Source organism: Scardinius erythrophthalmus (assembly GCF_964197995.2).
Source record: "Scardinius erythrophthalmus genome assembly, chromosome: 23".
NCBI lineage: Eukaryota > Metazoa > Chordata > Actinopteri > Cypriniformes > Leuciscidae > Scardinius > Scardinius erythrophthalmus.
Genome location: NC_138243.1, coordinates 10,320,454 through 10,333,409, shown reverse-complemented (window position 1 = coordinate 10,333,409; position 12,956 = coordinate 10,320,454). Strand labels below are relative to the sequence as shown.

The following is a 12,956-nucleotide window of genomic DNA, read 5'->3' as shown; positions in this document are numbered from 1 at the left end:
TAACAGGACACCCTACTATGTTAAAGTTGTATTGAAGGAGGTTTTGTGGGCGGTTTTTTGAACCGATAAGTATTACCTCTGTCTTATCTGGATTTAATAAAAGAAAATTGTGCGTCATCCAATCTTTTATATCTTTAACACACTCTGTCAATTTGGATAATTTAGTGTTTTCATCCGGCCGTGATGAAATATATAGTTGAGTGTCATCAGCATAACAATGGAAACTAATTCCATGTTTCCTTATAATATTTCCAAGTGGCAGCATATATATTGAGAATAATAGAGGGCCTAACACAGATCCTTGCGGCACTCCATAGTTTACTGGAGTTATGATCGATTTTTCTCCGTTTAAATAGACAAAATGGTAGCGGTCAGATAGGTATGATCTGAACCAGCTTAATGCTTGTCCTTGAACACCGGTATAGTTTTGTAGCCGATCTAAGAGTATTGTGTGATCTATAGTATCGAACGCAGCACTAAGATCAAGTAAAACTAGTATTGAGATACAGCCTTGGTCAGAAGCTAAGAGTAAATCATTTGTGATTTTAACGAGCGCAGTTTCAGTGCTATGATGCGGCCTGAACCCAGACTGAAACTTTTCATAGGTGTCATTTTCTTGCAAGAAAGAGCCTAGTTGGGCAGACACAACTTTTTCTAATATTTTGGACATAAAAGGAAGATTTGAAATGGGTCTATAATTTGCTAGGTTATTTGGGTCTAATTGTGGTTTCTTAATTAGTGGTTTTATAACTGCCAATTTAAATGTTCTTGGAACATGACCTAAAGATAAAGACGAGTTAATAATATTGAGGAGAGGCTCTTCCACTATAGGTAACACTTCTTTCAATAGTTTAGTTGGTATGGGATCTAATAAACATGTTGTTGTTTTAGAGGAAATGATAAATTTATTTAACTCTTTTTGTTCTATAGTTGTAAAGCACTGTAATTGTTCTTGCGGGGTGATAATCGAGGCTGAATTATAAGGCGCGATTGAAGATTGAACGTTTACAATTGTGGATCTGATGTTTTCTATTTTCTCAGTGAAAAAATTCATGAAATCATTACTACTAAACTGTAACGGAATATTTTGTTCAGGTGACGCTTGTTTATTTGTTAGTCTAGCCACGGTGTTAAATAAGAACCTAGGATTGTTTTGGTTATTTTCTATTAGTTTGCGGAGATGCTCAGCCCTGGCCGCTTTTAGGGCCTTTTTATAGCGTGACGTACTGTCTTTCCAAGCGATTCTAAAAACCTCTAAATTAGTTTGTTTCCATTTACGCTCTAAATTACGGGTTTCTCTCTTTAGAACACGAGTAGTATTGTTGTACCATGGTGCTTTAATTTTCTCTCTGACCTTTTTTAGTCTCATAGGTGCAACAATATCCCATTTTCCAGAGAGAACGGTGCTCATAGTGCTGGTTAGTTCGTCTAGTTCATCTGTTTGTTTAGGTTCAGGCAGCAGCTGAGACAGATCCGATAAGCAATTTGAAAAATTATCTATGGTGGATGGAAGGATTGTTCTGCCTAATCGATAACGCGGCGCAGCATGATATATTACCGGGGTACGTAATATGCAAGTTACCATGTAATGGTCAGTTACATCATCACTTTGCGGAATGATATCTATATCGGTTGGATCGGTTCCATGTGATATAATTAAATCGAGTGTATGATTAAAACGATGAGTCGGTCCGGTAACGTTTTGCTTAACCCCAAAGGAGTTTAATAAGTCTATAAACGCAGCCCCTAACGTATCATTTTGATTATCTACGTGTATGTTAAAATCTCCAACAATTAATATTTTATCGACATTGACCAATAGATCTGAGAGAAAATTTGCAAATTCTTTTAGGAAATCAGCGTAAGGCCCTGGTGGTCTATATACGGTAGCCAAGGCTAAAGATAATAGGGATGTTTTTCTATCATCTAAGAGCGTAACATTTAGTACAAGTACTTCAAATGAAATAAACTTATAACCCGTTTTCTGAGTAACATTGAGAATATCTCTATAGATAGTTGCAATACCGCCGCCACGACCAATCAGACGGGGCTCGTGCTTATAGGAGTATCCTGATGGAGTAGACTCATTTAGACCGAAATAATCATTTGGTTTAAGCCAGGTTTCAGTAAGGCAAAGTACATCTATGCTATTATCTGTGACTATTTCATTTACAATAACTGCCTTAGGTGTGAGTGATCTAATGTTTAAAAGACCTAGCTTTAGAAATTGTTTTTACTAATAGCAACATTTTCTGTTTTAATAACAATTAGATTTTTCCTAGATCCTGCAGTAGATTTATTATTTGATCGCACTAAACGAGGAATAGACACAGTTTCTATGCAATGTTCTACACTAGTATTTATATCAGTTAATTTGGTGCAGCAGAGACTATGATTTGGACTTTTGGTTACTAGTCAAAAGGTATTTAACGTTTTGGAGATGTTATCTGACAGAAGATCCGATCCGAATCTGTTTGGGTGTAAGCCATCAGCACGGTATAGCCTAGGACGCTCCCAAAACAGATTCCAATTATTTACAAAGAGCAGTTTCTGCTCATTGCACCATGACGTTAACCATTCATTTAGCGCGAATAATCTACTAAACTTGTCATGTCCTAGACGGTACGTGGGAAGCGGTCCTGACACAATGATCGTTATATCAGGCGATGTGCTGCGTACCGTATCGATCAGATTCCTGAAGTCTTTCTTCAGAACTTCCGTCTGGCGCAGCCTGATGTCGTTCACTCCCGCGTGCAATACCAAAGTTCCTACGCGCTCGTTATCGTTCAGAATCTCGGGAACGCGAGCAGCGATTTCAGAAACACGAGCACCAGGAAAGCAGTGACTGTGCACCTTATTTTTACCTGATGTAGCATGGACGTGCCGAACAATGGAATCACCGATGATCACAGCATCGCGTTCTGTTTCGCGAAGAGCGGAGAAGCGGTTTTGTGTGGATAACTCGAAAACCGGGAGGGTCGGAGAGGGTCTTGGTCTAGACCTGACTCGCGTCTTCCGCTGCGGAAATATCCAGGCTTCGTGGTGGCGTGTTGGAGCCGGAGTGAACGAGACCATGGCTGATCGCGACCTTGGCGCTCGGAACCGATGCCGAGTAACGCACGGAGTAGACGAGGTCGGAGTCAGCCGGTTAGTAACATTAATCTCTGATTTGTGAGCATCAGCGCGTGATGTTTCAAGAGCTAAACGCCGGTCTCTCAGCTCGGCCTGTCTCACTAAAAGGTCGTGGATCTGTTTCTCAACAGCTTCCAGCTCAGACTGTACCGCGTGCCACTCAAATGTGTCCTCACCTGCACCAAAAGGTAGACTACTTGCATCTGATATATTCGCCATTTTAACAGATGGACAGTAAGTTAGCAACGACACTACCAGTGATGCTATCAATTAATACTAATTTCTGACAAGCGTCTTAGATATAATCCGTCTTTTAAGTGGTACGGGTGTAGAGTAGACGCACGATAGGTGAAAAATGTTTGTAAGTGAGTGTTGAGAAGACGCGTTCAGCCTTCAACATAAATGAAGTTAAACAGATGAATGTTTGCTCTGTTGAAGCTGCACAAACACAAGTTGCTAGCTTGAATCCTTCCTTCACTAATAACCTCCTGCAACTTTTAAAAGTGTGACGACAACTAAAAATTATAGATAAAAACATGTTTTGTAATCAGACATTAGAAATAAAACGCTTTTTTCTCTCAGTTGGAGAAGCACTGAACAAAATGATACACAAAAGAAACAACATTGATAAGATGCCATTATAATGCTTTATTGATTCAAGAGAAGAGAGGAGAAGAGAGATTAATCAAACTTTTAGATTTGTTAATAATGACTGATTACTTTGAGGTTTCTGTTAAAGATTGAGCTCCTCTGTTGCTGCAGTGACTCATAACAGACTATAAAGTACATCTACGGATGGAGCCGTCAACACAGACGACCCACAGAAATCCCAGGTCAAAGCTCACTCGTTGTGGCCTTTAGGACAGACAACCATTGAGATCCAGTCTGTGCCAGCGGGGTTGGATCGAGTGACACCAGTTCTGCAACAGACAAAAATGGTTTCTTGAGCAGCGTTTCATTTACGTCAGAAGATCATTCTTGAAGTTCATCACTTTTGTTAATGCCACATTGAATATGATGAAGGTTCAATTCACCTTTGGTACAAGTTCCCTTGATAGTTGACACCAAAGACACTGCCATCACTTCAATCATGGACAGAAGTCCAGCAATATTCACAAATTTGCCGGACCCGGAACAGTTATTACTAGTTACATCCTGCACCAGACCCAAAGAAACAAACCAGTCAACCACAATAAAGTCACATGAAATAACTGCGTTTGCTGCTTCCACACCAGTTTATTTATTTCTTTAGTTATGTCAGAAAAAAAAAAAACTTTAGCATGAAGTCTACTTTATTCACACTGGTTTTTACTTTTAAGAACTTGGTGTACTTGAACTTGAACTCATGCCCTTGTATTTAACATTGTGACATTACCTTCAAGATGAAGATTTGGTCATGGCCATTCATTCCCCAACAGCTGTACGGGCCACAGCTGAAATACTTCAGCTTCCCATTAATATGAACCCAAGGATTAGATTTTGGTGGCCAATTGTTGTCTGCATCCATATTTAAGCAGAATATGTTATCAATCACATTGACACCTGCAACGATCTCTACACCTCCAGCGTCCACCTGTTTGAGAAGGCCTAAAAGTACAATCAACAGGTTGGATGAAAGGTTAGTCAGTTTAACTGGAAGAAGAACAATAAGGTTATTGGGACTGTGGTTTTAAAACAATGACTCCAAACTAAAATCACAAACATTAATAACAGATTAAACATATCTTGTGATTTCTGTAATTTTACGCTCTACAAAGTCAATGGGCCCTATCTTGCACCCAGCGCAATTGACTTTGTACACCGACGCATGTATCATTCCTATTTTGCACCCGCGCAAAGCGCGCTTTTCCCTCCACAGAAGCACGTCGGTTAATTAAGAAATACACTTGCGCTCCCCGGGGCGGTTCAGCGCAAAGAGGAGGCGTGTTCCAGCGCAAACGTTCCTTCATGCTATTTTGCAGGTTTAGAAAACCATTGCGCCACTAACCAGGAAAAAATAGTTTAAAGTCAGTGGCGCGTTGCGCATGTTATTCATAAGCTATTTTAGGGCGCATGCTTGGCCATAATCAATGTAGCGTGTGCACAACGTGAATGCACTTTGATTCTCTCATCTACACAGAAGCAGCAGTTTTCATTTTGGCAAATCATACATTATTACGATAGATAGATAGATAGATAGATAGATAGATAGATAGATAGACAATTTATTATAAAAGCATACATCTAGCTTACACATTTACCCAAATTATCATACGCCTTTTTAACCGAAGTTAATTTGGGTGTGTTTCTCCATCCCCAACGTCCCTGACGAGAACGTCGGTCTCCTCGGCTGTGAACCGCTCCTGGTGCGCGCCTGGCAAATCCGCCGTTACAATAGGAATCCGCTTTAGAACAAACGCGCCTGCTCTTAAAGGGAATGTGAGATGACGCTCTGATTGGTTTATTTCACGTTACGCCCAAACCACACCTATGAATAATGAAGCTACTTCAGACCAACCCATTTTAGATTTGCGCCTGGCGCAAGAGTCATTTATCCCGCCGGGAAAATAGCAACAGCGCCAAGACCCGCCCACAAAGTTACTTGCGCTTTGCGCTTTGACACTTGCGTTTCAGATCGTTAAAATAGGGCCCAATCTCTTACCTCCAATCTGCACAAAGCTGCCACCCAGCAACTTGAATATCCAGTTTGTCGCATTCACCCCGAGCAGACCAGCAGGACCAACACTGAGGTGCTTTAGAGAAATGCCAATCTTTGTGAAGACATTATTATTTAGGACAAACACTTCATTTTGATCGTTCACTCCAACCACTGAACCAGATCCAGAGTCAATCTGCTTCAGTGTGCCACTCATCACTTCACAGTTTAAAGCTGCAAACACACGGTGCAAAATAAGAGATTGCAAATATAGATACTTTTAGTATGAATTTCAAAAAACATAAATTGGGGGGAAAAAGGATATGCCTATATATTCACCTTATTTTCGAACGCGGAAGTAAACATATATCCAATATCCGTTTTTTGTGCGGCACTTCCGTTTCCTCGCTTCCCTGTGCTAAATAACGATATCGATCGCGAAGGATTATGCAGAGTTGACAGAAAAATGTTACACATGCCGTAGCAGATTAATACTACAAAGAACTAAAGCTCCGCCTCACTCAGTTAGGGTACCGGACCAGGGGTGCGTTTCCCGAAAGCATCGTTGGCCAACTATGGTCGCAAGTTCCGTCGTTACCAATAGAGTTCAATGGACATTGCGATGAACTTGCGACCATAGTTGGCCAACGATGCTTTCGGGAAACGCACCCCTGGTTGAAAACACTCATGCATCTAGCTGGCAGAGTGCCAAAACTTCGCTGGCGCCTTCAGCACCGCCCTAAACACGGTCGAGCCAGCGCTGGACTAATATATCTGGAGGTATTTTGTCATGTCAAATGTATTTAATGCCATCAGAGTGCAACCAAAGCATAGGATAGCAATAAGTAGATCGCTATAAATAATTGGAAATCATACAAAATAAATGTCATGATCATGCCATGATCACTATATTTTATACAGGGGTTAGCAGCTACTATAATGATTTTTTTTCTCCTTGGAGTTTTTATCATGGTTTATTATTGAGACTTCATAGTCCAGCCACTTTTCTGGTATCGGGTGGTCTTCTGTCGGTCTTGTGTTCACGAAATGAAAAGAACAAACATATACGGTCGTTTCGATGGTTTCTTCAAATGTAAAGCTTTTAACCACAGGCGAAGGGATTCCTCAGGCCGGCGACACTCTGCGTGGCGTGTCCATTTTTATTTCGGCTCCCATGTTAACAGAACGTGCACACTGCCTGCGTGACGCGCGCGTCTCATAGGCGCGGAAAACGCGTGCAGAATCGACGCCTATTTTTCACGCTACACGCAAGCGTTTTGGAAGCGTTTCCAGGCAAAATAGAATAGGAAAAGATGTTTGTATTTCATTTTGACATGAATACATATTAATAAATGACATTTTGATGTTTGAAAGTTTAGGTTTTGACAAATGCAGATATAAATGCAATGCAAAAATCGATTTTCTAATATTGCACCTGTCAATACAGAACGAAATATTCTGTAGCCTATTTTGCCGTCAATACTGCCGACGTTGTCTTTGCTGCTATATATTTATGTTTAACATTAAGTATAGGCCTTCCACAACTCTCTCCCCATTATGTCGAATATAATCACCAATGAATGAGGCTTATCATATGTCACTAGCAGTGCCGCGTCAGACACGTTTCTGGTGTGCAAAGACATGTAAAACGCCACGCAGCCAGTGTGTCTCTGGTCGTAGGGATGCCTGATAATTAAAATGTCAATGATTTCGATGATTAAAACACTCCTGCTCCAAGTAAACCTTTCTTTTGTACCAGTTATTATGACAACCTCTAACTGCACAAACAATGCCAGTCTTCCCCGAAGCCATAACGATAAGTTAGTTGTTACGAACACTTGTTTAATTAACCGCTATGGTGAAAAGTGAGTTAGCGCGCCAGTGACCGGAAGTGCCTGACCGGAAGTCTCGCACAAAATACCGTCAACTGGCTGCGTCCGTATTTCCGTTAAAAATAAGGTGAATAGCCTATACATTTAAGTTCCCAAATCACATTAGTAGCTTACCCAGAGTGTGAAGGAACTGGCAGCTGAAGAGTAGCAGGATGCTCTGATAAACCTTCATTGCTCCACAACAAGTTTGTTGCTTGGACCTGTTCATAAGCAGCAATCATTTAGAAGTAAATTCAACAGACCATAAGCAAGGATAAAACATGATAAATATCAAAACCGATAAACATATACCCTATTTGATCAGTAGTCCTATCGGATGCTCATTTCCGCCATGAGGGGAGTCAGAATTGCGAATTCATATCCCACAATTTGGACCTTTTTTCCCTCTCTCAACTGAGATATAAACTCGCAATTACCTTGTTTAGTTTTTAATTACCTGCATGGCGGAAAAAAGCTTCCATACCTTTCAACGGATCAAACACGGACATAACGTTATACGATATACTGACAGCAGTACGTGTGGACTGTCACTGCTACACCAGATTCTCTGTACCTTTGGATCTGTTAGATTAATTTTTAGGTAGACTATCTGAAGCCTCAATGCAATCAGTCATCAACTGAAAACCTCACCAACCCCTGTGATGTATGGCAGCAGCAGCGCAAGATATCTCTGGAGAATGATCAATGATCAATGATGGTCATTTTTATACACACACGATCAGGCAATAACATCAAGGATGTCCTGGGCATCCAATCAGTGCTTCTCACCGTAAACTCGTAAATTCTCACCATATTTGGCATATTAAGAAGTTGGGTATAGTAACAAGAGATGTGTGTGAGAAAATGTATGTGCGCATCTTGAGTTTACCAATGTGCCTAAGGTCTAGTTCTTGTTTTGTCTAGATGTATCGATGTGCATGTAACATTATCGAAAGAAGAAGTTACATACAGACAGTGTCTTTCACAAGAACAGTCAAAAGTGAAGTCTAAGCAATAAAAAAATATTAATTATTACCGGAGCTCTAATCACCGCACCTGCACCTCATTACCGGATCATCTGGACTGCATTTATTGTCAGAAAAGAAACTCAAGGTCCAATTGACGGTTTGCAAAGACCCGTCGCTTTAGTTACTGTTGCTGCGTCCAACAAGCAGATGAAGCAGCTGAAGCAGTCCCTAGTAACACGGAGACTGCAATGGGCTGAAGAAATCCACATCAGGCAGGTAAATTCACACAATGGCTGGACGCAGACACAGGAACAGAGAACAAAAGATATAATGGTGAGAACAACGACAGGACATGAGCAAACAACGATCTGACAACAAACCTAGCAAAATGTGAGGCAGATATGGGTGATTAACCCGTCAGCACAGAGGTTGCTAGGCAACGCTATTAAGCAATCACACCATGACAGCAACAGACAGACACGCAGAGATGAACACACAGAACTATGAACCGTGACAGTACCCCTCCCCTAAGAGCACTTCCTGGCGCTTTCAGGGGAGCTTACCTGGCGATTGTAATCATCGATAAGGGACTGATCCAACTTGTCTCCTGCAGGAACGCAACTCCTCTACTCCGGGTCATAACCTTCCCAGTCCACAAAAAACTGAAATCTACGTCCTCTCTGCCTAGAGTCCAGAATACGTTTTACCAAATATGCAAGTTCCCCATCTATGAGTCGCAGCAGTGGGGGAACTGGGGCAGGCGGATTAATGGTGGAATGAAACTGGTTTTTATTTGGAAGCATGGAAGGGGGGATGGATTTTCCTGTACGCTGGAGGAAGTTTGAGGCTGAATGCAACCGGACTAATAATCTTGGTGACAGGAAACGGGCCAATGAATTTAGGGGCAAGTTTATTACAGACGGTGTGAGGAGGAATATTATTGGATGAAAGCGACACTTTTTGACCAACAACATAGACAGGAGGCTTTGACCAGAGGCGATCAGCTTGGGCCTTGGTGCATGAACCCACCTGGAGGAGATTCTGTCTGGCTCTGCTCCAAGTGTGGCGGCACCTCTGGACCGCGACTTCGGATTCCAGAATCTGGAAAATAAGTGGCTGGCAACCTAAGCTACACTCAAACGGAGACAGGCCCGTAGACGACACTGGTAATAAGTTATGCGCGTACTCAACCCATGAAAGTTGCTGACTCCAAGATGATGGGTTCTGAGACACCAAACACTGCAACAAACGTTCAAGATCTTGGTTGGCCCTCTCCATTTGACCATTACTCTGAGGATGAAACCCAGAAGAAAGACTAACACTCACCCCCAACAAATGACAAAATTCCTTCCAAAATTTGGAGACAAACTGAGGCCACGAGACTGTCAGAGACCACGTCCATCGGGAAGCCATGAATGCGAAAAAACGTGATCAGTGACAGCAACCGCTGTTTTCTCTGGCTGATGGTATTTTGGGCAGAGGGATAAATGAGTTGCCTTCGAGGACCGGTCCATCACGGTCAAAACCACTGTGTTACCCTGTGAGGGCTGGAGACCCGTAATGAAATCTAGTGAACCAGTGTCTCGAATGAACTGACAGCGGTTGAAGGAGTCCAGCAGGAGGTCAATTGGAAGTCTTAGCAGTGGCACAGACTGAGCAGGCCAAAATAAAAAGTAATATGTCACGGGCCTCCGATTGCCACCAGAACCGTTGCTTGATGAGAAACGTGGTACGACTAACCCCCGGATGATAAGCCACCTTGGAACAATGACCCCAATGGATGACGTTGAACCGTAAACTCAGGCACAAACAAATGACCTAGTGGGCATCCGTACGGCCATACGGACCTTCGACTCGATCTCCCAAGTCACCATTGAAACCATGATTTTCTGTGGCAAGATGGACTTACGAGACGACAGGCATTCAGATTGGTCAAAAACACGGGATAAAACATCAAACCTGATGCTTTTGGAACCCGGTCAGTAGGAAATGGAAAAATCAAAACGACCGAAAAATAAAGCCCACCGAGCCTGCCTAGAGTTCAACCTTTTGGCAGACCTGATATACTCAAGGTTCTTATGATCGGTCCAGATGATAAAAGGTACCCCCAAAACCTGTCAACATATGATGCCATTCCTCCAAGGCGAGCTTGACAACCAGCAACTCTTTATTATCAATGTCATAATTGCGTTCGGTGGGTGATAAAGGATGAGAAAAAATATGCGCAGGGATGCATCTAGCTGTCTGCGAAAGAGCGCTGGGAAAGAACTGTGCCATCCTCAACCTATGAAGCACTGACCTCCACCACAAACTGACGAGAAGAATCAGGGGCAATAAGAATTGGAGCTGAAACAAAGCAGCTTTTCAGTTTGGAGAATGCAGCATCAACCATGCTGGACCACCTGAATGTCGTTTTGGTGGAGGTCAAGGCAGTCAAAAGGACCACTAGCTGGCTGTAATTAAGAATAAAATGTCTGTAAAAATTGGCAGAGCCCAGAAACCTCTGTAGGGCCTTACGGAATTTGGAGTTGGCCAATTTTCAATCACAGCCTGAACCTTTTCGGGGTCCATGCACACTTCTTAAACGACCATATGTCCAAAAAAAGGGAACTGACTGTGCATGAAAAACACATTTATCCACCTTGACATAAAGCCCATTCTCTAGCAACCTCTTGAAGCACTCGTCTGACGTGCTGAACATGTTCCTGGAGAGAGCGGGGAAAAATGTCATCCAGGTAGATATACACTCACCTAAAGGATTATTAGGAACACCATACTAATACTGTGTTTGACCCCCTTTCGCCTTCAGAACTGCCTTAATTCTACGTGGCATTGATTCAACAAGGTGCTGAAAGCATTCTTTAGAAATGTTGACCCATAGTGATAGGATAGCATCTTGCAGTTGATGGAGATTTGTGTTATGCACATCCAGGGCACGAAGCTCCCGTTCCACCACATCCCAAAGATGCTCTATTGGGTTGAGATCTGGTGACTGTGGGGGCCATTTTAGCACAGTGAACTCATTCTCATGTTCAAGAAACCAATTTGAAATGATTCGAGCTTTGTGACATGGTGCATTATCCTGCTGGAAGTAGCCATCAGAGGATGGGTACATGGTGGTCATAAAGGGATGGACATGGTCAGAAACAATGCTCAGGTAGGCCGTGGCATTTAAACGATGTCCAATTGGCAATAAGGGGCCTAAAGTGTGCCAAGAAAACATCCCCCACACTATTACACCACCACCACCAGCCTGCACAGTGGTAACAAGGCATGATGGATCCATGTTCTCATTCTGTTTACGCCAAATTCTGACTCTACCATCTGAATGTCTCAACAGAAATCGAGACTCATCAGACCAGGCAACATTTTTCCAGTCTTCAACTGTCCAATTTTGGTGAGCTTGTGCAAATTGTAGCCTCTTTTTCCTATTTGTAATGTAGATGAGTGGTACCCGGTGGGGTCTTCTGCTGTTGTAGCCCATCCGCCTCAAGGTTGTGCGTGTTGTGGCTTTACAAATGCTTTGCTGCATACCTTGGTTGTAACGAGTGGTTATTTCAGTCAAAGTTGATCTTCTATCAGCTTGAATCAGTCGGCCCATTCTCCTCTGACCTCTAGCATCAACAAGGCATTTTCGCCCTCAGGACTGCCGCATACTGGATGTTTTTCCCTTTTCACACCATTCTTTGTAAACCCTAGAAATGGTTGTGCGTGAAAATCCCAGTAACTGAGCAGATTGTGAAATACTCAGACCGGCCCGTCTGGCACCAACAACCATGCCATGCTCAAAATTGCTTAAATCACCTTTCTTTCCCATTCTGACATTCAGTTTGGAGTTCAGGAGATTGTCTTGACCAGGACCACACCCCTAAATGCATTGAAGCAATTGCCATGTGATTGGTTGATTAGATAATTGCATTAATGAGAAATTGAACAGGTGTTCCTAATAATCCTTTAGGTGAGTGTATATGAACTGGTCGACCATGTCTCTCAGCACCTCATTGAGCAGTGCCTGGAACACTGCGGGAGCGTTGGACAGCCCAAACGACATAACAAGATATTCAAAATGCCCCCTGGGGGTATTGAAAGCGGTCTTCCACTCATCCCCCTCCCTTATGCGAACCAAAGGATAGGCGTTGCGGAAATCCAACTTTGTGAAAAAGGAAGCGCCCTGCAGTCGTACGAAAGCTGAAGACATCAGCGGCAAAGCATAAGTATTCTTTAACGTGATGCTGTTCAGCCCTCGGTAGTCAATACAGGGACACAGGAAACCATCTTTTACACAAAAAAGAAACCCGCACCTGCAAGGGAAGAAGGGCGGATGAGTTTGGCTGCCAGAGAATCAGAAAT

General features: G+C 42.6%; 1 pseudogene across 1 annotated transcript; it reads right to left on the bottom strand.

Annotated features, from left to right (window-relative positions):
• Positions 1–3,908: 3,908 nt before the first annotated feature.
• On the bottom strand, positions 3,909–10,998 carry LOC308683397 (fish-egg lectin-like; annotated as a pseudogene). The gene is made up of 8 exons: positions 10,906–10,998; positions 10,103–10,258; positions 9,815–9,896; positions 9,636–9,707; positions 5,774–6,001; positions 4,508–4,764; positions 4,167–4,287; positions 3,909–4,052 (listed from the first exon to the last, which is right to left on the bottom strand). The product of its transcript is annotated as a fish-egg lectin-like (transcript).
• Between the last annotated feature and the right edge of the window lie 1,958 nt (positions 10,999–12,956).